At 38.7% G+C, this 26,384-nt stretch overlaps 2 long non-coding RNA genes across 2 annotated transcripts in view; one reads left to right on the top strand and one right to left on the bottom strand.

Annotated features, from left to right (window-relative positions):
* LOC131251274 (uncharacterized) overlaps window positions 1-12,406 on the bottom strand; it is a 33,173-nt gene extending 20,767 nt beyond the window's left edge. The window contains exon 1 of the long non-coding RNA XR_009173711.1: window positions 11,257-12,406. This is a non-coding gene — a long non-coding RNA (uncharacterized LOC131251274). The remainder of the gene's footprint in view (window positions 1-11,256) is intronic.
* Window positions 1,580-2,614, top strand: LOC131251273 (uncharacterized). Its single transcript, XR_009173710.1, has 4 exons — window positions 1,580-1,750; window positions 1,868-2,014; window positions 2,122-2,282; window positions 2,403-2,614. It is a non-coding gene; the product is annotated as an uncharacterized LOC131251273 (long non-coding RNA).
* Window positions 12,407-26,384: the final 13,978 nt, after the last annotated feature.

Here is a 26,384-nt window from a genome sequence, read left to right as displayed (position 1 = left end):
TGGATTAGAAGTATCACAGTCGCGAGAACATACAACCTAAACTGATTCTACCCAAAAAAAACCATTGGGCTGAAACTCAGAAGACAAAACAGAATCATGTAATGAATGTAGCACAGTCTCTCTCTCTCTCTCTCTCTCTCTCTGTATGTATGTATAAACCTGTATAGGTCCACATGCACTTATGCATAGCCCATTTATGTAGGTTTAGATGTGTTTGTGTATGCATATGTAACATGTTCATGTGTATGCAATATGCAGACAAACATGGATAATTGGATATTGTATATATACCTAGTTTGCTTTCTAAATGACTGCAGATAAAAAGTCTTTTGGGGAAGAAAGTGAAGTGGCTTTATTATATACTTCAGGCATTTAGAGCTTTTGGGATGGTGGTTATTTACATTTTTAGTTCATTGGCATAGGAATCTCTTCAAGTTCATTGAGGCTGCATTTGGATGCTCAGTTGAATTCAATTGCAAAATTTCAATTCAGTAAATTGGAAATGACTAATGGAGTAGCTCCTTTTCAGCTATGAAGTGATATGAAGGATTTTTTTACTTTATGAGAATAGTGGGATTAGCGAAACAGGGTTCGTAACACCAATCTCAAATGGCTAGGATGATGTGGTGGTGATTATGGAAAAAAAAAATACTAATATTAATTCTTGCAGATGTAGTGAAGTAATCTATGTGCCTGTAGTCCTCTATCAGAATTCTAGTAATAGTTTTCCTTGCTTGCATATATATGTTGTTGCATATACTTGAGTAAAAATAATTTTAATGAGTTGCATGTAGTAATATATGTGCCTGGCCACGGAATTCAAGTAGTACCTTTGCTTACATATGTTGCATTATTTATCAAATCAGTTGTAGTTCTTCAAATTTCAGATTCTTTAGGGACCAATTAGATACTTGGAAATTATTGAATTGGAAATTGGAGTAGCATAGAAAACCCAAAAACGAACATATGAAGTGATAAAAAGGAAATGAAATGAATTTTATGTTTGTTGAATCGTGAATGAAAATCCTTCCTGATGTGCAGGTGCTTGTTTGTTTGTCTTATTTAACATTGCTTGTTCCATTTTCTATGTGCTTTTTTATTTTTCTTTGAGTTTGATCTTGATTTTTCTATGTGCTTTCCATTTTCTATGAATAAACTGCAGGTTTCTCGTCTGTTTGCCGAGTGGTTTCGGATTTGTGAACTTCCTGGCAATACTGATGTCGCTTATACCCATTATATCTCACAGTTACAACAAAATGGGTTGCTTAAAGGGGATGATCTCATGGATCACTTTTTCCGAATCCTCATGGTAAACTTTTTCCGTGGTTTGTATTATGTTTCCATGAGAATCCTCCAGACCCTCACAATTGTTAAGAGTTTTCCTTCTCTTTCTACCTATAATTTCAGAAAATTTCTATAGCAAATTGTTTGGCCACTGACATGATTAATCCAAGCTCATTGTCCCTATAAACGCCACAACAAGTCCAACATCTCTCATTTGCTGTTATTGATATGTATGCAAAGCTTGTGGTTTTAATTATTAAGGTAGCGATCTTTTTGTTTTTTTTTTTTTTTTTTTTTTTTTGTGGTTATGGGAAATTTCTTTCAGTTGTAACAAATGTTGCTAGTTACATTAACCTCAGCAGGTGTTTGCTTTAATTAATTCGATGATTTGTAACTTCATTTATCTTTGTTGTTGTTAGTATTGTATGGTGGACCAGGGATCAAGTAAGTGTTTCTCTTGCCCAAGGTTAATTGAAACACATGCACAAGGAAAATTTTTTGTTTTGTTTTAAAATAAAAATAAAATTTATACTTCTGCTTCCATTATGGTTACTTATAGTGTTCTCATTATGACATGTGGCAGATTTTGTCAGTGATTGTGAGAGTTATCCAAAAGGATGCAGAAGAGAAGAAAGCTGTTTTTAGCCGAAGGGCATATTTCAGATTGTTTCTGAACTGGCTTTTGGACCTTGGTTCCCTTGACCCTGTCCTTGATAGTTCCAACTTTCAGGTATGTGTTACTCATGAATGCCATCATTATCTTCTTTCTCCTCATCTTACACAACTGTGGTATAATCAGTTTTTTTTTTTTTTTTTTTTTTTTTTACTTGTGGGCAGGTTCACTTTCTGTACAAAGGCACTCTAAGGGTGCTCTTGGTACTGCTTCATGATTTTCCAGAGTTCCTTTGTGATTATCATTTCAGCTTCTGTGATGTGATTCCACGCAGTTGCATTCAAATGCGGAATGTTATTCAAAGTGCATTCCCAGGAAACATGAGGTTGCCCAATCCTTCTACTCCCAACTTGAAGTTGGCTGCATTACGATTTTGTTTGAACTTCCTAATCAATATTTAATAGTTCTCTATTAAGCTAGCATCTTTCTTCTCTCCTGAATGCAGATTGATTTGCTGGCTGAAATCAGCCAATCACCGGGCATTCTCTTTGAGGTTGATGGTGCTCTGAAAGCAAAGCAGATTAAGGCTGACATTGATGAGTATCTCAAGTTATCTTAAGTTGTCATTATTTTTCTCTACCTAACATTGAGAAATTCTCTTATTTTCATATTTACATAGCCAACCATGCTATACTATTTTATAAGTGCATGTTGCCAAATCATTAGTGCATATTTTATAGCAAACATTTTTCATGTAGTACAGCTACTAGGAATCCTAGTTTTTGAAAACAAAAGAGAACAATTATAAATCCGGATTTGAATCTAAATCATAGGATTCAAATCATAGAATTGTAGGATTCATCTAGATAAAAAAAGATTCAAAATGGGATTCAAATCATTCTACTTAAGTTCAGCTCAAATCATAAGTTGTAAATCAACTATGATCATAAGTGATTGATTTGTTTAGCCAAGTAAGCATGAAAAAATAATAATAACGATTTCTAGTTCCTGTAATGAAGAGAGTGGCCCTTAAATTGAAGTCAGGTCTCTTTTTAGTCCAACTTAAATCTAGTGGACTTGCAATTTGGAGCCTAATCCATCATAAATAGAACCTAGTTTTGCTACTTAGACCAATAATTGCCAATCCGTATAATAGTGCATCCAAATGCCATTTAAGTATATCACCATTAAACATCTTACTAAAATTTAGGCTTGGGATAGTTAAGTGGTCTAAAGAAACGGACAGTTCCATAGAACATCGATAGGACAGTCATGATAAGGGTCATCTTGAACTTTGAAATTGGTTCCCACGAATCTTAAAATGCTAAAAAAAATACCTGTACTTGATCTTTGGGCGGGACATTCGTTTCTGATCATGTGGGTGCCACATGCATTTCTGATAGTGTAGTTTGTGAATTTGATGTAAGAATAGTCTCCACTAGTTTTGAAATTCTATTAATTGCTTCTTCAGGGAAATCTTCAATTGAAAGATTTTGATATAAAAAAGCAGCAGGTGGGGTCTCTAGGAGAGCCGTTCAGAGGACTTTCCAGACTATTGTAATTGAAAATTTCCTTGAAATCCATCTCTTTTGGGCCGGGAAAGGGACTTGCTGTACACCTAATCAAGGTACTTTTAGTCCATCCATTTCGGCCATCAGTGTCACTCCAGGTAATATATCCAGGACTGAATATTAGAATTAAATTCTACAAATTTCTAACTGTTTGATACTAACAAATGAATATACATATCCTTTTTCTTTTTTCTTTTCTTTTTTTTTTTTTATTTATTTATTTAGATTTCATACCGACTGTTACAAGTCTGCCAGGTTGGGGAAAGAAAAGCAAGACTGGTTTGATCATTGGGATTGTAGTTGGTGTTGGCGCTCTGAGCTTTAAATCCATTTTCGCAGTTTTTATCTGGAGATGCAGGAGAAGGGGTAGTGATGAAGATGAAAGTAATGCCAATATTGCTGAATTAGGGTGCATTTGGATGCTCAATTGAAGTGGATTGCAATTCATTCAAATCATTGCAGAGGAATGACCAAAGTTGGGGGTGATGCCGTAATTGCAATTCCATGTATACCAACTTGAAATTGTCGCAAATCTTGACACTAACCATACTTGGTCACTTTCTGTTTATTACGTTTCAATTCAACTGAGCATCCAAACACAACCTCATCGATATGCATTGAAACTCCAACTTAGACACTTGTAACTCAATTGGCGGAATATAGTCTTCCGTCTCAAACAGGAGAAATTACAATTTTGTTCCAAAAAAACCTCTTGTGGTCAATTCGCTTTCTTTGGCCATATTCAGATGTCCAGGAGGGCAGGATTCCATTCCACCTAGGTCGATATCCACAACATTTCAAACATAACCTGAAACATCCTAAATATTGACTTGGGGCAGAAAAAGTGGACAATTGCTACTCTCTATACCGGAGTTTCCATTTTCTCTGTTGTCTCGAACACTTAACGGAATTGATGAACATCTGGTTTGCCAAAATATCCATTGTGATTGTGATTTAGGGTACATCCAAACACACCCTTAGGATGTGCTTCGATGCACAATTGAATCATATTGCAATAATTAGTTCAGTGGACTGGAAATGGAAAAATTATAAAATATTCATATTAATGGAATATTATTGAAATTGCAATACATTAATTTTGAGGTTGGACTTGAAAGGAGAGCAACTGATTGTCGTTACGGTCTGGTTATTTCATCAGGCCGCAACTGAATGCTCACAATTCAATTGGTTGAGCATGCAAACACAGCCATACAATTTTGATTTTAGTGAAGCCCATGTTCAAAAATAGAGATTGTGCATGCATGCATTGATTAAGTAGATAATATGATCCAAATCTTCCTTTGTATTTGAATTTGCAGAGTGTCTAATCATGGCTGCCAAAGCAAACAATTTCAATTATTCTGAACTAAGGGCTACAACAGAGGACTTTCGTCTGGCAAATAAGTTGGGAGAGGGAGGATTTGGGCCCGTTTATAAGGTACCTTTTTGTGTTTGATCTGGAATAAAAAAGAAACAGAAATTTAAGAACTAAGGATGTGTTCGGAAGTTTCCACTTTTATCAGTAAAACGGGTTTGGCTCAAATCACAAATGAGAAAAGAATGGGTTTGTAATTCTAGAACATTATTATCTCACTTGGTTTGGGTTGGCATAGGAAAATGCAAACTGTGTTAAGTCAGATTTCTTTTACGCTCTATTGCTACCCCAAATTGGAATTGGGTTTGCCCATTGCCCATTCTCTATTCCAAAAGCGAAGTTTCCAAATGCACCCTGACATTTAAACACCTTTCAAGCTCTTTTTAGAACTTTTCATATTATTGCTAAAGCAATTTGTGAAGGGGAAAAAAATGTGAATCACAGCATGTGTATGCCCATGCCACATGAGCCGACTCATTCATCCGGCGAGCCATGCTTGTGCTAGGAAAATGGACAGAAAACCACTAACTAAAGCATGTTTGGCATAGGAAAATGGATAGAAAACCATCAACTATATCATGTTTGGCATAGGAAAATCTCTTAGTTTGGAACATCTTAGCCACCTATCGTACATGTGACCCAAGTTGAAACTTGGTTGTGTACATGATTCCCATCCACTACTAATGGATGGTTGGATATCTAGGAACAGAGTCTCATTTAGAAACAAGAATGCATGAATCTTGCTGTAGAGTTATTTTAATTGCTCCAATTTTATCTTTGTTAATTATAGTTTCTGCTGCAGGTTGTGAAATGTGAGTTACCGGTTGTCCCTGCAAGGGAATTACCATCTGAGGAATGTCCAACCTAGCTCTCTAGTTCCCAATCAGGTAAATTTAGAACCACTTGCTTTCTAATTCCCAGTCAGGGTGAAAGAAAAACATCGCTACCTACCGGAGTATACTGTGCATTAGACTCTGGCTCCTAGTCCTGCTTCTTACCTATGTCTTTTTCTTTTTTGCCTGCTATCTAATTACCTAAATTTCCTTCTATGCAGCTATATTTTAATCCCGCTACTGTGAAAATGTTGAGCAGCCTGAAGGTATATATTGTTGACATATGAATTGTCTTTGATATTTTGCATTTTAGCATAACTGTTGCACACTTATTGTATGTTGATGAAGTTTGGTTTTGCAGTATGAAAGTAATGCGTAGTTCGTGAGGTGGTCAACCATGTGCAGTAAGTTTTCGGATCAAAGAGAAGCTGAGAATAGAGTGCTAGTTGATGGAAAATTGATAACTAGTAGAGGCACATCCATGGAGTTGTCGCTTGTGATTGTTGAGAAGCTATTTGGCTGCGAGAAGGCGTTGGATCTTGCTGTCAATGAGAACTTTAAATAGACATATAACTATTATGTTGGTATTGTACTTTTGTCAAGGGATTAAAATGAATGATTGTATTTGATTGAATGAATGAATGATTGTATTTGATTGAATAAATAAATGATTTAGTCACGAAGTATTTATCTATATTAGCTTTTATATGAGTTGATCTATCAGGTCATGTACTATAATGGTAAGAGATGCCATTATTATATTTTCTTTAATTATTTTTTAAAGCAATAGGCAGTTGCTACGGCTATTAACCGTAGCCCTTTATTTGGAAACTGTAGCTGTTTCTAATTTCAGTCTATTGCTACGGTTCTTGCTTTACTTTTAGCTACAGATATAATCCGTAGCGGTATATACTTTAGAGCTACGGAAAGTATTGCTACGGCTTTAATTCGTAGCTATTGTATTTATGGCTACGGATTAAAACCGTAGCCATAGCTTAAAGACCTATGGCTACGGCATCAATGGCTACGGTCGTGCTACGGACTATAACCGTAGCCATAGGCATTTAGCTACGGTTTTTATCCGTAGCCTTTTCCCAGTTTTTTGGTAGTGATGACATCCACATCGACCCTGGTTTCAATTCTCCCTAACGGGATGGTAAACTGGAGAGGCTCAAGAGTTGGGTCCCTTATGTGTACATAGAAGGCTCATACTGTGCCTTCACTAGCATGTGTTTTTCCTTCAAATATGAGACCCCACCTGTTCTCCAGGAGGAGGTCGATCACTGGATATATCCCAAATAACTTATCCTCCACGTGAGCTTCGAAAATAACCTTGCGATTTTGAAACTTACCAAGTTCGGCACCCACCGGTAGAGACCTCTCTATCAGGATTCGAGGGTCAAGGTCCTGTTTCGACCTTTGTTTGGTGCTTGCACTTGTCTCGACACTTGCCTTCTTTTTAGAGCGACTTGGACGACTTGGCCCAGCCTCATCCGGGGCTGCTCTCTTCTTTCCCATAAGGGAAAGGAGTGTTGAAATGGAGAAGATGGCAGTCACAATCTCAAAGAGAGTCATTGAGATGGAAAAACTTTGAGGATGAAGTGGATTTGAAAGTATGAAGGTTATCAAACACAAAAAGGAGGGTTTTGTGCTCAAATGAGTGAGAATAAGGGTGATTAGGAGATGAAAAGGATGGTTTTGGAGAAATAGTGGTGGAGGGGTGCAGGATGTAGAGAAAATGGGGGATTTGAATGTATGAAAATGAAGATTTGAGAGAGAAAGAGAGTTTTTAGAGAGTTTGGAGGGGTTGAAAATGGGTAAAGTGAGGGAAAAGGGTTGATAGGAGTGTTTAAAGGGGGCTCCCACATGTGGAGGGACCTATCATGGTCGACCAGTAGTGGTGCGCCACTGATCCCGCGGCGTCGCCGTGCCCTGCTGGATCGGCCAGCGGTGTACCACCGATTGCGCAGTACCACCGCACCCATCTGGCCCGACCATTAGATGCGCCTCTGATCGAGCGGTGGCCACCCCCCTCTAGTGATGTACTTTGGTCCGTAGGACCCCCTGGGCCTCACCAAGCTCTGTGACTTGGGTCCCTAGGCCCATAAGACCTATTTTTCATGATCTAATGCGTGCGTATTCATGCCACTTGGATCAGTTTTAGGTTTAAAATTGTCAACTAACTACTCAAACCTGTCGACTGACGGCCTAGAGGCGACTTGGGTCAATTCACGTGGTCTAAGATATGTTGTGGACTAAACTATAGCGTTTTAGTCTCGCCCGTCAGTGAAACTTTGAGATCCTAATGTGGCCTCTAAATTCCATCACTCCCTTCCTAAGTCAGAGTGCGTCAGAGTGCATCGTGTTACCTATAACCCAGGTCCAGTTTAATCCAAATCATACTATGATACCAACTTGTAACGCCCTGAATTTCGAGGGTTGAGCAAAGCTTTACTCCTGAGATTTAGAACATTACTTATGCAGTATGGACGATGATGCTTATATTTCGTCCATATTAATGAGTTAAGCATAAGTGAGATTATACTAAAACAACATAGCATACTCCAGATATAATTAAGCAAGCGGAAGTCTGAAACATATATATTTAAACATGTGGGTGTTTCACAAACCTCCAGAGTATGAGTACGTAACCAGGTTTAATATATACATGAATTGTTTCAAAATGAACAAAATATAAAAATATAAAGTGTCCAACTAAGCTAGATATCCCAGTGGTCCCTGCACATCGGCACGAGGTCTACATCGACCCGCCCGAGAGCTGAAAGTAGGAGAATTCCTCCTAATCCATGAGTCCTGCCCCATAACATAGACGTCATCAGCACTCGCATCTAAATCAAAGTCTGGTTGGTATTTTAAAACACCCTCCTAGAATGGGAGTAAGTGGCCAAGCCAGTGGTATTATAAGGCAAAAGTTAACATGTTATCAAGTCAATCAAGCAGTAATGATAAGGCAATCATAACAATCACTTCTTAACTACACTTTTTTAATACGGGAATGGAGTGCAAGTAATAATGTATGCCCTCACATCAAAGCTCCCTTATAAGTGACTCCGACAACCTATCTCGCATACGGCAACACTTCCTCAAAACGGTGCAACTTCATCACCTTTAAAGTACATCCTAACTAATGCAATGTGATGCATGGTCATGTTAGCCAAGTACTTAATTAAGTTTATTCATACAGGAAGTTTGGGAAGCTAGGGTACCTCCCTTTATATCATTGACCTGAACCGAAGGATCCATCCAGGTTTGTCACTTCTAGTTAAGCACATACGATAGGTAAGTTGTACGGTCATCACTCCTAATGAAAAGCAATCGACAAGTAAGTTCAAGAGTTTATACTCGAGGTCACTACAGAGAGGCTCGTCACCTCAGCGTCGGCCGATAGCACGAACACGGTGTCCCATACCACCATGCCCGACTCAAGAGTCTAGGTTGTTCACTGGTCACTATGGGGAGGCTCGTCACTCCAGCGTAGGCCGACAACTCGAACACGGTGTCCTATACCACCATGCCCGGCTCATGAGTCTTACCGGACCGTGGTACCATGGTTAAAGTGGGCCTTTACATTGGTGAGGGATACCTTAGATTCAAGCAGTAGTGTCCATACATGGTAAACACACAATAGGCCAATCAATTTATTAGGTAAGTTCAATTGGTATAGACACACACTGACTTAATCGACGTAGAGCACATAAGCACTCCTCGTGGCCTAACCACTGTCGACAATCATCGTGCAACCCGGATTCATTAAGTATACCCAATGTGGTGAGACTAGTTCAGCCACCTGAACAGGGATTATTACCGATTACCTGGGTTACATTGTAGCCCCAATGTTACTCAGATGAGCAAATAAACACATGTGATAATCATTTCAACATTTAACAAACAATCTAAGTGAATTCCTCATTTGAGCATTTCATCAAACACATTGATCATGTTACCAAATACATGCATTTTATCAATAAGTTGCTCAGAGGCAAATATGATACATGAAAGAAACTATACATATGCATAAGATAATTAAGAATCCTATCTTAATACTCGTAATAAATACAAATCATCAACAATTTCTCGTTCAGACAATTCATCAAACACTTAGACTACACTTCACCAAATATGTAGACTAGGCTAGTTATAACATATATTTTAGCAATTCCTTACACAGAGAGATCATCATGCATATGACAATGATGAATCCTTGATCAGTAATCATGGAAAGCACAAATCATGTTTAAATATTCATTTAAACATTTCAACAAACACATGGGATGCATCTTTTGCTTAACACAGTTCATACATGTATATTATACAAAAATCGGCGTATCTAAGACAATACGATAGCCATAGTGTCAGACATAAATCATTAACTGACATGAAAGCATTGATAACTGCAACTTAAGCGTTTATAGTCCACACCTTTCGTCAGGATGCTCGATTCAAACTCAGTTTAAACTCTACCTTTCCAAAAACGGAATGTCAGGTACCTAAATGACAAATCTGGTTAGCTAGATTGACGAACGACTATCCTAGATTTCTATTATGAGATTAGGGTTAGGGTTTCTTACCTAAAATCGTAATTGAAAAGGTTTGGTACCGCAACAGGGAGGAGATTTGGTGGGTGGAATCGTGGGAGAGGATTCCTATAGTAATCTCCCAAACTCCATCTCTTTCCTCTTTTTTCTTCTTTTCTCCTCTCTCTCCCTTGGGGTTTTGGTGAAATTCGTATATGAGAGAGGTGAGGTGAAATAAGGACTATTTATAAGCCCAAAAGTGATGCAAAGGGCCCCAGGGCCACCATATACATAGTTTATACCCTTTGGGCGATTGTGTCTTACAAACAGGGATCCAAGGGAGGCCCACTACCCACCTACGTCATAGGGTATGATCCCTAACAATGGATCCATGCCAGGACATGATTTCGGTGCAATCGGATAAGCTGATAGACCGTGGAGAACCTGTGTTAGATCAACGGTCATACTTACTCAATCAGGGCCACAGTTATACAGATATGTGCAGGGAAATTTCCTTTCCCCATGAGTAAGTTTGGTCAGAAACTGACGGTCTGAAATCCTCAATTTCGCATAAGAGTGAACGGTCCAATTCACTTAAGTTTTGGTTCATTTTCTAAAGGTATTCGCGTTTCTCACACACTTTACTTATGGCTTATGTTGTATGTTTCTGGACACTATCGGGGCTTGATTCTCACGATGGTTGTTAACCCAGTAGGACGGACATAGTCCTATAGTTTCGCGGTCATCGGACCCTCGACGTGCAGTCTAGGTCCGATACGGAGTTCCAATGTACTCCTAAGAGCGACAGGCTCTTGGGATTTCTCCCAGGTCTTTAAGTGATGTTGAGTCAGTGGTATTCATGGTTTTAAGCGTTCTCATTTGTGGAAATGGTGGCTCGAGCTTAATCCACTGATTATTTAGTTTGACACTTAACTAATTTCTGCCTAAATTATTCGACAGGATGCAGTCCTTAGGTAGTCTTGCCTGAGGTGGTACTCGGGTCCTTGTACGAATTTTTTTGAGATGTTACATAGTATTTGTTGACATAATCCAAGAGCCCCCTTCTTTGATCAATAACTCCAGATGAACCTTTTGGAGGTGGCCTGAAAGAAAAACACAATTCTCCAATCAAAGTATTTATGAGGAAATACCACTGAAATTGCCCAGGGATGCCACTGATAATTTCATAGTTGAATATGTTTGAATGTTGAAAGTAGTTCAAAATTTGAATTTTAAATAGAAAAATGAGTCATTAAGCACAAAACCTAATTGCTCCTCCAGGAATCACACATTTAATCAACTTGTAACATCATATAAGAAATGCTCTATCACTTTGAGCAGGTCTACAACACTAAAAACCATGCATGCAAAGAAGTTGCACATCTGCAGAATCGAGGGGAAAATAATCCATGGATGGGAAACATCAACTCCTGAGCAGAGCACTTTACAATGGCAATAACAAAGTTCAAGTTTTAGAAATCTATAATCGACTGGTCACTGAATTCTGGGTGTGGAATCTTAATTTTTGTGGTCAAAAGTTGTATCCTGTCAATCATGGACAAACTCAAACAACTGGGATGTGGTTCAGTAATAAAATCATACAAGTGAGGGGATCCAAGAGTCAACAACAATGAAATATGAGACAACCCAAATTCTTCCATGTAGACACATGCAAGCCATCCTCCACCTGAATGTCCAATTAAGGATAGACTCCCACCTACAATGTAATATTTTGTTGTTATTCAAAAAGCCATATATGCTAAGTAGGGAAGTGGTAATTTTGGTGTAGTGGTAGTGAGTATTTTGAATCTCTGTAAGTCGCAGAACATAAGAGTCACAATAGTGCATAGAGATAAAAAAAATCCCTCCGTATGTATTAGAAATGTTTCAACGCATAGTTAGGCCTCAACATTGCAATTATAAACAATATCACACCCGAGTAAGAGATGTGCAAGTTTGCCTTTTGCAGATCATAAACTGTAGCCATATTTACAGAGACAGATGGTGAATGTGATTGAGACAATAACAATTCCAGACCATTATCATCCTATTCTCATTTTTGTGGCACATTTTGCAAACAAAAGCATTTGCACATCCAACTATTAATATTTTTCCACATGCACCAAATAGCTCCAATCTAGTGAATGTGCACCAGCTGATGCATACTCGATTTCATTCTCATTCTAGGATACATCTAAACATGCCTTAAAATACAATACATAAATGCAGGAGAGAGTAATGTGATATTAACATACAATACACAAATGCAAGTGAGTAATGGTGTATTTTACTATATTACAAGCACAGAGAAAAACATGAAACACTCAAACAATTCATAGTTTTTGTGTTAGTGTTAGTACTAAGCGTCATATAGTTGAGTATTGTTAGTATTGCACTGGTAAACTAAAATACAAGCATGATGGATACATGCTGCGTTCCAGGCACATAGAAGGTAGACTGGAGGTGACCTCCAAATTCAACATGGAGAGAGCATATGACCATAGGAATTGAAAGTCCGTAGAATACATGCTGCATAGAATGGGCTTTTAGGTTTGGCAGAGGTTAGATGGCTAAATGTGTAGTGTCCACTCATTTCTTAAAATCTGGTAGCAACATTTGGGTGCAAAGTTAGGAGTTTGCCATCAACTTACCCCAAGTTGCCATCCAAATACATCCAAATCATAGAGCTCATCGTGGATGACACATTTCAATAGTAAAACCCAAGTGAACTGTACAGATTCTCAACCTGAGCATTGTATTTGAACACAGCCAACAAACTTAAGATGTTCCAAAACTCAAAAGTCGGGATTCATACAAACATAAACATAACCTGAGATGTTCTAAGAAGGCTTAGGACTTTTTAACTTCTGATTTAAGATAGACTATTACTCACAATTTCTGTACCAACGAAAATAAGTGTAGCTTATGGTGCAGCTGGTTGCACCAAACATCATGAAATTCAGTTTATACCATTGAAAACTAACCTTCCACTTTAATCTTGCCAACTACTTTCTTTGCCGCTCCATATATTCACTCAAATCCATATCGTTTCTACTTAGATTTTTACATTTTCCACCACCTGCATAAACATAATAAAGACAAGATCTAGAATAAAGCTCTAGCTAAACCATTAAGAACCCAAATTCCTCAGTTTAAAAATGACGAATAAAGTCACGGTAATTACAAAGTAGACTGCAACTCAAGCCAATACCTGAAAATCTGTAAACCCCTTGATGGGGTCTACTCCAAAGGCTTTCAAAACCTAGCCATCAACAAGCTCGTCTTTCCTCCTACACCATACTGAAAACAGAGACCATAGCAGCACAAATTGCAATTCAAAATTTAGTATGATGCGTAGTATAGAAAGTGGCTAAAAGATGATGACAGTGCACTCGTTGTGTAGTAGTGGATATATCCTCACGAACAACCATGCATACATTAATTTCCAACTATCAAAAGAGAAGTTGATTTTTCAAACTATCACCAATGACTATTTTCTCCTAACAGTCCCAGCCATACATGTGTTGCTGGTAAACCTGAAAAAACAATTTTATTCTCTTAGTACCAAAAAGAAAAGAAAGGAAAAAAAATAAGAAATGTGAATATCTAGCACATGATTATAAGCCTGTCAAAATAATAAACTGGTGAGATATCATAAAACTCAAATCTTTGCTAGTGCATTTTTCTACTCTAAGAAAAGCATGGTCTATGACAGGCCGACTCGGACCAACTCATTCCGTCGATGAAGAAGTCATGACTTGCCCATTTCAGGGGCTGACAAGTTCTAGCCGGACCTATTTTCACCACTGACTCGTGGTGTCAAGCTCGACCTTATAGGAACATTTCCCACACACACATAAAGTGACATTACCATGAATCAGAATATTGCAGAGGTACTCTCCAGTGCATGTGACACAGTACTTACTTGACTGTCCATTTCGGGAAAGGGTGTTTGTCATGCAAGATATATGGAGTTCAGTACATAATGACAATCTGGAGAAGCATCTCCACTTGTGTAGTTCACAACAGCTGCCCACTTGCCATCAGTCCTCCCTTACCTAGGCATGGGACTGGCCGACGTATCAATTCCTAGCAATAAAAGAAAAATGTAAAAGAACAACTAGCACAAACCATAGTTCAATTTAGTTGAAAAAGAAGAAGAAAATACCTACAGGAGATGGATATCTCTTGACAAAACAACTTTTTGGGTGATGACATGTCCTTCGAGTCGAAATACTTCAAGACACTAGATGTATTTTCCATCAACAAAGAAAATGAATCAATGCGAAAATAGATAAATAGAATAAAAATAGAGGAGTCACATTATGAATACAAAAATCAAGAGAGTTGCCACATTTCTCCTCCTCAGAGATTCCTAGAAATTTTCTATAACTGAAATTTCAATAAGAAGCAAGATGCACTTTTCATTTTTTAAAAAAAATAAAAAAAATAAAATTAGTAATGTTGTTAATAGGAATCTCCAATGTCAATACCTTGAATTTGTTTTGATGAAGGCGAATCCAAACTCTGAAGTTTCTCTACATCACACCATGTCTTGGTGAAAGATGCACTTTTCATTTTTTTTTTTAAAAAATCACTAATGTTGTTAACAGGAATGGTTGACTAATTGATATTGAGATATTTGGTTAGACTAAATGTCTATTATCAATACGTTGAATTTGTTTTGAGTGATATGCAGCAATCAACACCACCAACAGGACAACTAGCAGATTGGACAATGATGTCTTGAGGGTTTTCAATGACAACAATAACCCTTGCAGTAAGTACCAATTTCTTCCATGTCTTACCTTCTTGAGGGCCTCAGTAAGTAGCTTTTGGTTAAGAACCAAATCCCCCAGGAACATCAATTCCCCATGTAGCAAGCCTTTTCTCTTCCACTGCTACAGGCTTCTCTATATGATGCAGACATGTTAGTGTATAGATAGGAAAATCATATGATAAAAATTGTAGAAACTTCAGTTGTTGAGAAAGACATCATGGAGTAAGTACAAAAGAAACTTTTTTTTTAGAGTGAGAGAGTGATGGAGGGTGTGTGTGTGTGTGTGTGAATACCAGAAACAACCTTCCCCATCAATCTGTCTCCATTCATTCATTCACTCCATCAATCACTCAATCAATCAATGATATGAAAGAATCTAAGACCCTCACTGCTTCTATTATTTTATTTTCTCAAAAAAGAAAAGAAAAGAAAAAGAAGAAAAAGAAACACCTACCCACCCTTCTCCATAGTTATAGAGCTGAATGGACATCTTGCTGAAGGCCTTTCTAACAGGATCCTCACCATCTATCTCTTCCAAGCACTTTGCTACCCTTGTCCGGCAATACCCATCTTCCCACATCAACATCCTAACCACAATATCCCGCCAATCTCTTCCAAGCACTCTGACACCAATCTGCTCTCATTTCTGGGGCTTTTGATTGGGGTTTTGAGGAGCCAAGGAGAGGTAAATTGGGAATTGGGGGGATATGTTGGAGAAGTGCTAAAATCCCCACCATTTATCTCTCCTCAATCCACTCCTTCCAAGAAGATTCTTGGTTGAAGCATTTCTTCAAACATGTAAGAGGCCATGGACAGCGGTGGATATGGCTGCCACTGCCATGATTACTACCCAATTTCTGGCCATCAAAAGAGGAAATTAGAGAGAAAGAGAGAGTACCTTTGACTTCATGCTCTGATTTATTCTATTCCTGTCAGCTATTAGAGGGAGATCGATCAAATGACTGCTTGAAAGAGAACGAACTGGGAGAGACGTCGATAGAGAGGGAGGGAAATCAGGGAGATTGAGAGAGGGAGGGAGAGAGATCGAGAGAGTATGAGGGAGAGTGATCAAGGAAGGTAGAGGGAGAAGCGAGATGGGAGAAAGAGATCGAGGATAGGAGAGGGAGAAGTGCACGGGACAAGAGAGAGAGAGGAGGGCGTGTGCAATAAGAGAGGGAAAGAGAGATGAAAATGAATATATTCCCTCCACGCGCGCACTCAATTTTTTTTTAATATCAGCATTTCACTGGTGCCACATTTCAGAATCAGGAGAGGGTGCGCGCAAGAGAGATAGAGAGAGACAAATTAGGGCGTCTCTCTGGACACCCTAATTTCATCTAACGTCACCAATTTTTGTGGGCCCCACTATGATGTATGTGTTATATCCACACTGTCCATCCATTTTGAGATATCATTTTAAGTTATGAGCCAAAGAATGATGTAGATAAAAATCTATAGTGGACCCCACCATAGAAAACAACAGAGAGAGTGATTCCCAACGTTGAAACTATCCTAAGGCCCATCACAATGTTTATTTGAAATCCAATCTGTTCAAAAGTTAAAAAGACATGAAATAAGGGAAAACACAAATATTAGCTTGATCTAAAACTTTTGTGGCCTTTAGAAGTTTTTAATGGTGGGCGTCGCTATCCCCACTATTTTCTGTGTTGGGGTCCACTAGAGCTTGGGATTTAACTCATTCTTTGGATATTGCCCTAAAATGATCCTCCAAATAGAAGAAAGTGTGGATACAATACATACATCATGGCGGGGCCCATGGAACTGTAACACCCCAGATTTTTGCCAACCTAGAGTTAGACGTCCTTAGGCAATGGGTCAACCATAACACTCTCAAAACTCAATCCCAAAGCGTAAAGTTCCTTTTTAACCCTTTTCCTTCGAGATCTCACCTTTCATCATCCTATCCTTTAAATTTTTCTAAGAACATTCATAATACACACCAATTATAGGGTATAAATGATGAAGACCAATACCGAAACTAAAACTTACCATAAATAGTAACTAAATGGATAAAATGGGTTTTTGACCCTTAAACTTTTGGAATCTAATAAAATAGATAGGTTAATTGGATATATTAGCTTCTCCTACCCCAAAATCATTTATTGTACATCATGTAACTCATTCCTGTTTGCAATGAGACCCGATAATGCCTCAACAGATTCGTGGGCCCAAATGACTCAATTCGGGGGGACCCGGGGTGGGTCCCACATGTTTCTAGCAACCCAAGGGGCGGAGGACATCACCCCTGGGGTGAGACCTCTCCCATATGTCCAGTGACCGGTGAGGGGCTCGCCGGTTTGGCGAGGCCTCGTCCGTACAGCGGATTGGGCAGCCTATTTTCTGCAATTTTTTTACGCATTTTGTCTAACTTTGAAAAATCATCTCTCTCGTTATAAATCCAATTTAGGTGATTCAAAACCAAAATGAAGATAAATGAGTCTATTTTTATATAAAAATATGTGAAAAATATAATAAAATATTTAATATAGTTTAAAGTAGGTTGTTGTGACAACTATCCAAAAATCACTTGTTGGACAGCTGCTGCTTCTGGAATTATTAGAATTTTTCTACAATACAAAATCTCATGAAATTTGGTGGAGACAGGGTAATATTGATGATGAAATACTAGAAAAATAATTAAAATAATATAATAACTAGAAGTACCAAAAATGGGGCGTAGAATGGCCCGAGGACCGTATTCTGCCATAATTAGGGTAGAATTTGGTTAAGTACTAAATTGAATACTTCGTAGAATTAGCTTGAACCACTTTAAATATGAAATACAAGACCTAAAATGAGTAGACCGCTAATGCTACATTACCTAGAAATCTAGGATTCAACTCTAAACCCAGTTGCTCTCGGGAGTACTTTGAAACTTCGTATTGGACCTGGACCGCACGTCGAAAGTTCGATAGTGATGAAATTAGACAATTATGACCACCTAGTTGGACTTGACAATCACCTTGAAAATTAAGTCCAGATGATGTCCTGAGACGATTTGCTTTAGTCCGGAGTGAAGAGTGTGAGAAAGGTGAATTTATTTAGAAAATAAATATGAATTTAAATAATCTGAGTGGTGTCACTTCCGCCCTTTTTATAAGCATTATAATTATTTGATTCTGACCCAAATTCACCCTTAGATTAGGGAAGATGGCCCACATGTGTCAAAGTGCTTGTTGCCTTGATCGAGTTTCGGTGACCGTTGAACTGAAATTGGTCTGCCATGGACGATCTGGAAACTCGATCAGACTAAAAACTTAACTTGCTTAAGATCCATTATTAGTGAGCTTAAGTCCAACCACGTTCTGTAAAAGGACCTCTAGAAACAGTCCATTAGATCTAAATAGACCTGATTTGGTTATAACCTAAGTATACCTTGGCCCTGGGGCTAATTCCATCAATTTTAGGCCTATATAAAGACTTTAAACCCTCACTTTCTAATTCCATACGAATTTTCTAAACCCTAGCTAAGAGAGAGAGAGGAAAAGAGAGAGGAAGAGAGAGAGAAGGTGAATCATCTTGGAATTCCTTCCAGTTACTCTGCGTACCTAACCCGTCGCTTTTGAATCGTTATCTCGGCGATTCTAATCTCATTTTTGGGTAAGTCAATTAAACCCTAACCTATTTTGGAGCTTAGGATAGTCTAAGTGTTGATGTAGCTAATTTAATTCATGCCTTAGGTTATCTAGTCACCGTTGACGAAGACTTATCGTCCAAATCAGATCCGTTGCACACTTTTTAGTTTAAGGTACAGACTATATTCGTAGAGTTTATGGTTTTCAAAGCTTTCAATGTCAGTTAATGATTTATTACTGATGTGGGTGTCATTTCACATGCCAAATGCGATATCTGTTTCATTTTATGTATATCGATAGTCTATGTTGTAAGTAGTGTGATTCATGTGTTTGTTGAAATGTTTGTATGCATTTGGAATTTGGCATTGTGCTTGCCATGATTAATTGTCGTAGGAATATGATTGTTATTTATGCGACAACTCCTTGTCAAAAGGATTTGCCCTAATATGTACTATGGCCGACATATGTGATGTACGTTGCCAAGTGTAGTCTAAGTGTTTGTGAAAATGTTTGAATGAGTTCGTATTTAGTAATGTGTGAACCATGAGGTAGTTGAGACATGAAATCCCAATTACCTTACTTATGTATACTTTTTCCTCCATGAATTGCTTAGTCTAATTATCCATGTTAACTAAGTGTATGATTTCCTCCATGCAAGTTGTTACTTTTACCGCTTTACTTATGAAATTCATGTGTATGGATTCTCGTTATCCTGTATCTTATAATATGTTTACTATTATGGCTGAATGTGTATGAGGCCACTTTATGGTCTAAGCAATCGGTAACAGCTTTGAAATCGTGGCTGAGATTCATTCGCCACGTAGGACGTGTTTGATGAACCCGAGTCGTATTAGGGTTGTCGGCAGTGGTTTGGCCACACAGAGTGTTTACGCACTTCAAGTCGTTCAACTCAACGTGCGCTCGTGCTAGTCGAGCTCTTTAAGTAACCCTATTGACCCGATGTATGTTCACCATGTATGGACGCTACTGTTTGAATCTAAGGTACCAAACTTACCAGTGCAAATTCCGTTAACCATGGTACCTCAATTTGCTAAGACTCATGAGCCGGGCATGGTGGTATGGGACACCGTGGTCGAGCTGTCGGCCTACACTGGGGTGACGAGCCTCCCCGTAGTGACCAGTGAGCAAACCAGACTCATGAGCCGATTATGGTGGTATGGGACACTATATTCGTGCTGTCTGCCTACATTGATTGGTGACGAGCCCTTTGTAGTGACCTCGAGCATACCTTGATACTGCATGGAGGTGACGAGCCTTAGTGTAGCAACAAAGGTATGATTAGGGATGCATTGATTGGTGACGAGCCCTTTGCAGCGACTTAGAACCATATAATCGTATGAGATTATCTAGGACTGATGACCCTAGAATGGATCACTGTTTGGGAATCGAAATAAGGAAGGTACCTTAGCTTCCCAAATCCTCCTGTATGAAAAGGACTAATAACAACTTGGTAATCATGTTCATGCACCGCATTGCATGTGCCTTGGTGTTGTGGAGCACTGCAGGAGGTTGTCATGTGTACCATAAGATGAAGACACTAAGGGAATGTAGGCGAGGGGATGCATCACTTCTACATACATCCTTGCATTATCAAGAGTAATTAGGACATGTTTGATTGTACAGCTTTATCATTACTACTTGATCGAATTGATAACATTTTAACTTTTACTATATAGTTTCACTGAGTTGATCACTCACTCCCACGTTCTGGGACGGTGTTTAAACACCAACCAGACTCTGTCTTATATGCAGATGATGATGCAACCCACGAGGCAGAGCAGGAGTTTGAGGATGATGAGGAGGCGTTCTCTTTTATGCAATTCTCAGGTGGGTTCATGTGAGCCGTGTCCTGAGCTACGGGAATTCAGGGCTTATTTTGTAATGGTTTATTTCATTTTGATACTTATATTTTGAAACAAACACTTGTAATTATGACCTGGTAGAGCATACATATCTTAGGGACTTATATTGATATATATATATATATATTCCTTTAGTCTTCTGCTTGCATATTTTAACGGTCCTTGGATTATGTTTGTAGTTTTGGCTTAATCTACTTCATGTTTTATGTACTAATACAGACAACATACATTCATCATTACATATGTTGCACAAGTGATGTTTTGGAACTCGGGAACTGAGATATGCTCGACCCCCGATTTTCAGGGCGTTACAAGATAGTATCAGAGCATGATTTGGATTAAACAGGACCTGGGTTATGGTAACACTATGCACACTGACGCACTCAGATTTAAGAAGGGGGCAATGGAATTTAGAAACGACCTTAGAATCCCAAATTTCACCGGCGGGTGAGATTAACTACCATAGTATAACCCATACGTAACCGAGACCATATAAAAATGATCTCACATCTCCACTTCTATTCACCCAAGCTTCTGTCTTCTTCTACATCTTACACCCATCCACCACCATTATCCAAAAAAAAACTAGTACTCTTTACAACTCTTCACCTTCCTTATATTCTCCTCATTTGAGCACAAAACCCACATTTTTGTGTCCCATAACCTTCACAACCTTCAAATGTTGGGACATGTAGGGCCCGTTCGACCAACTGCATTAGGTGAGATTAGGGTGGATGGAATTGTAAAAGTAACAATAAATGCATGTGTAAGGTATTGTCCCTAGATTGGGTGTATCCCATGGTTTCCAATGCCATGGTTAGAATGTATGCAATTAATAATTAATCCTAGGATTTCCTTTCAAATTATACTTGGAATTTCATCATCATGGGATTTGGAAATCCCATCTCACACTTTCCAACACAATGCTCATTTTCCAAAGCCTATAAAATTAAATTTTAATCCCATCCCACGCTCCTTCCAAACATGTCATTCCCAAACCCGAGGTGGAATTAACAATGCAATTAGCAGGTATAGTCCTATGCGTAGTGCTCGAGCGTAATCACATTTAAGTCTGGGCAACTAAAAATAAATAAAAAAATCTAGCGTATAAACATAGACTTTAGAATACAACTAGTAGATTACCGCTACTCATAAGTTAAGACTAGGCTACTAGTTATACTAAGGAATGTAAAAGACTAATTATGCTAAGGTAATTGAATGTTAGACTTAGTTAGTCGACTCAAATAGCTTGGAGTGGGGCCTCATTCTTTCGATGAATTCCCTTAATACTTAGGGAAGCTGTTTTGATTTAGAAACTATTCATGTGTAGAGAAACTTATATATCCCTCGGATTGAACGTTAGGTCAAATCAACAAACCCCTTAGACTTATCTTCTTAAGGACTTGTTACAATCGGGACCACGGAATAGAGAAGCTATATATAAGCAATGTATTCATGGTTTGACTGTTATTCTCAATCCTGGTAGATTACCAATGAACTCAATGATCTGATCAAGTAGAAGATCGGGATCGACTAGGATTAAGAAATGATATGACAAATTTTCTATCCTAGCTAGGCAGAAGATCTATGTATCCGGTTCAAACCCACTACACAACTTTCCTTCCGTGTTCGCCCGACCACTTACAACTAAAAGTTTATTACTTCGCCTTTGAGAAGTGTTAAGAACCTATAGCCAATAGAGATTTTTCTTTTAGGGCCCAAGAAATGTCTCCATTGGGCAATAGACAGTTAGGAATTAGGTCCCGAATCACAGACTATTCTGGCATACATATTGTGCATATGAACTTAGAGAGATAGTACTAATAATGTACAGATTATATTACGGTATTAAACTGGACATGATTAAAGAGGGTAAGTCAGGACCGTAGTAAGAGTCATTCTTTGGTAGAATTAGGCATCTTGCCACCAACTCACACCTGTCCCTGGAATCAACTACAATAGAGATTAGGCTCATTTCTATAACCATAGGTATCAATACCATAATACACATCATCAATGAAAGGAAGACCAATGTATTGGGAGATCTTATCCCATTTCATGTCAAGGATAGGTTCCAAATTACACCTTGTCCGGACAGACGAATTAGGACAGAGATTCTTGAGGCTTAAGAGTAGAAATAATTTTTAAAGGGGGTAGAACACTATGAGCCCGATCTAGTTAGGTCAGCTAATGCTTCCATTTAAATCAAAGTGGTGCAACGTAAGCATGGTGGACCCCTACCCCACTGGCCCAGGATCGAAGGAAATTGATCTAGGATACACGTAAGGTTAGGTCACTAAATCGGATATGAATCTTCCTTAGAATGTCAATAGTGAAGTCATTAAAGGAAAACAGTTAGGGTTCAAGTGTTAAACCAATTCATGTTCAGGAATAGGCCTAAAATAGGTATGAGCTGAATTACAATAGCTAAGGTCAGTGCATCCACTAATGTACTCATTGAATATGGACCTAATAGGAGCCTTAGCCAATTTCGGGGCGAGAATGTTTTACGGAGGTTAGACTAAAATGCGCCAGACTAGCATAGATAGTATACACCCTACCACGCATATAAACTCGAAATCAGTAAAGCTTAGGCGAAAGGAATAATAAAATCTTTACTCATTACCCTTAGCCAATTTCGGGGACGAAATTATTTTTAAGGGGGGTAGATTGTAACACCCCAGATTTTTGCCAACCTAGAGTTAGACGTCCTTAGGCAATGGGTCAACCATAACACTCTCAAAGCTCAATCCCAAAGTATAAAGTTCCTTTTTAACCCTTTTCCTTTGAGATCTCACCTTTCACCATCCTATCCTTCAAATTTTTCTAATTACATTTATAATACACACCAATCCTAGGGTATAAAAGATGAAGAACAACACCGAAACTAAAACTTGCCATAAATAGTAACTAAATGGATAAAATAGATTTTTGACCCTTAATCTTTTGAAATATAATAAAATAGATAGGTTACTTGGATAGATTATCTTCTCCTACCCCAAAATCATATATTGTACGTCGCGTAACTCATTCCCGTTTGCAAATGAGACCCGATAATGCCTCGACGGACTCGTGGGCCCAAATGACTCAATTCGGGGGGACCCGGGGTGGGTCCCACATGTTTTAGGCAACCCCAAGGGGGGGGGGGGGGGGGGAGGACATCACCCCTGGGGTGAGCCCTCACCCATATGTCCAGTGACCGGCGAGGGGCTCGCTGGTTTGGGGAGGCCATGTCCGTACAGCTGATTGGGTAGCCCATTTTCTGTAATTTTTCTACGCACTTTGTCCAATTTTGAAAAATCATATCTCTCTCATTATATGTAACGCCCCGGTTTTCAGGACCCGAGTATATGACCCGTGTCCCAAAAACCCGAGTGTTAACTTTAAAGGATGGTCGAAGTCGAGTGTACATTTTTTTTTCCTTCATCAGAGTATGCAAATGAGCGTAGTATAGACAAATCGACATAAAGGAAAATTTCATTATCATTCAAATTTACAAGAAGCTGCCCATAATGACTTATATAAACTAATGTCTCTAAATTTAACAAGTACAAGATTTACAAGAATTTAATACATGAAGAATGACGGAAAGCATATAAATGTCAACAGCAAGATCACGCAGCTCCTCCAGGTAAATACAGCCATGCATCCCTAGCGATCGTACCCTGCTCCTCATCAAGTCTAAACATACATATCACTAAAGCCACCTGTATTACCTGTACGGTTGTATATTTGATGGATGAGTGGCCAACTCAGTGTGAATTCCCCTCAAGATTACACACCGCCGCATTAGGTAAGAGATAGTATAAAACATCCAGACAACCAAAACAGAGTAAATGCAGTCTTATTAGGTGCATGGATGCATGAATGCAATCATCGACCCGGGTAAATCATCCGGACGGTCGGAGCCCCAGGAAAAATATCCAGACAGGCAATGGGGTCATCACCCAAAGATGTGAGTGGTCATCAGCGCAACACGCAGCGTAATCGTATGGGCATGAGTGATCCAAGTCATCATCATAAATCGATCGGCTGGTCATTAGCGCAACTCGCAGCGTAATCGCATGGGCATAATGATCCAAGCCGTCGTAGTATGCCATGCATGCATGATTTGCCAGCCCATTATTAGTCCAATTGCAATCAACCATTTTAGAATAAGCTCACGGTCACTACGGGGAGCACAGGGCCCAGTGTAGGCCGACGGCTCAGGCATAGTATCCCATGACTACCATCCTCGGCCCATGAGGCTACCATCTTGGGATGTTTAACGGAAACCTGTCGACTAGTGGCCAATCATATTACAGTATATGGGGCTTACCATCGCATGGTTGCACGGTATAAAACATCGAAACCATATAGGAAAAATACCAGAACAAAGCCACATAGGGCGATATCAAACAAGCCACATAGGGCAATTATCAAAATAGGCCTCATAGGACGAGTGTCAAAACCATGCGATAAAAGACCATCCTTGAAAACCATTTGGACACAATAACCCTGGATGGTAGGCCCACATCAATGATTCATTCAGACCACCACTCAATAACCACTAAGTCGAAGGTCCATTTTAATCACAACTAGTCGGGTTACATCCCAAGTATGGGTGTACATTTATAGGTGGGGGTTCCCCACTAATGTACCAGTTTAAAGTCCATAAGTAATACATAAATAATCCACAAGCATGAACAAATATACAGGATGAACATTAAGCAGGCAATATAGCAATTCAATTTCCACCAGCTAACGCATGTGATTATAAGAGAAAGGTATCAGTTATAATTTTTAATAAAAACTATAACTTAAGCTAATGAGAATATGGAAAGCTCAAGGGGAAGAATCATCACCTTGTGAGTCGAATTGCCAACGCCAACTAGGGCTGCTAGGAAGCACGTGCACCCTTAGAATCGAATCCTACCATGAATGGTGAAGTTGTACGTAAGATCAATGTTCTACAAAGTGCCCATGGTCTAGATTATTATAACCTAGGGCTTTGATTACTTAGGTTTTTGGGTTTCATCCTAGGGTCTAGTCCTAGGAGTTGTACTATGACGTATGTGTGGTTTAAACACAATGTAATAATATGGTTAATCGAAATTTGATGTTAATGATATGGTTAATATTTGCGCCCCTGGTATCAATAAGTATTATAATGGGAACAAAATAGGGTAGTCTATTATTAAAGATAATCTTCTCAGGTGATGGGTAGCATGCTAATATCATTAGAGTTAGTTCAATAATTATAAAGTATTTATTAACATGGGTGTTATAATTATCATTAGCTAATGTAGCAATAGTAATCTTTGTAATGATATCATTTAGTAAAATCCACTATTCATGATAAATGTTTAAGAATGGTTAATAAAATACTACCACTTAATACTTGTAAATCTGCTTATAATGACTAGTTTTAGTATAACAACCTACTAATGTCCAACCATATATAGTATATTAATAATCCTAATAACATTGGAAATGGTAACAATGTTAATGTAATCATTAGAAAATAATTGATAATATTAGTACTATGATTAATATTAGCTAGGATAAAGATGTTGTAGTTATGTTCCTACATTTAATAGACTTATGGAATATACTGAATTGGTTAGGCCTTACCTTGCTTGGCTACTCACGACCCAACACGACACTAGACCCAGCTGCGTTAAATCTCGACGGTCTCTAGGGTGCGGCTGAAGTGGAATATATGCATCCTGGCATCTGGGATTGTTGAATGGTGCGCAAGCTGATTTAAATGGGAGTGGTTGGTTCCATCAGTTGAAATCAGCGGGGTCACGGTCAGTCAGTTCGGCATCTCCATACGTCGAGAGAGAGTTAGCTCAACTCGAACCCAAACACGATCCGTGAACCGACGACATCCAACTCGGCTCACACAGTGATCGAAACCCGCCTTTCTGTG

This window comes from Magnolia sinica, chromosome 7 (assembly GCF_029962835.1).
Source record: "Magnolia sinica isolate HGM2019 chromosome 7, MsV1, whole genome shotgun sequence".
Taxonomy (NCBI): Eukaryota; Viridiplantae; Streptophyta; class Magnoliopsida; order Magnoliales; family Magnoliaceae; genus Magnolia; species Magnolia sinica.
Note: the sequence above shows the minus strand (reverse complement) of the source record. Positions and strands in the feature narration are given on the sequence as shown.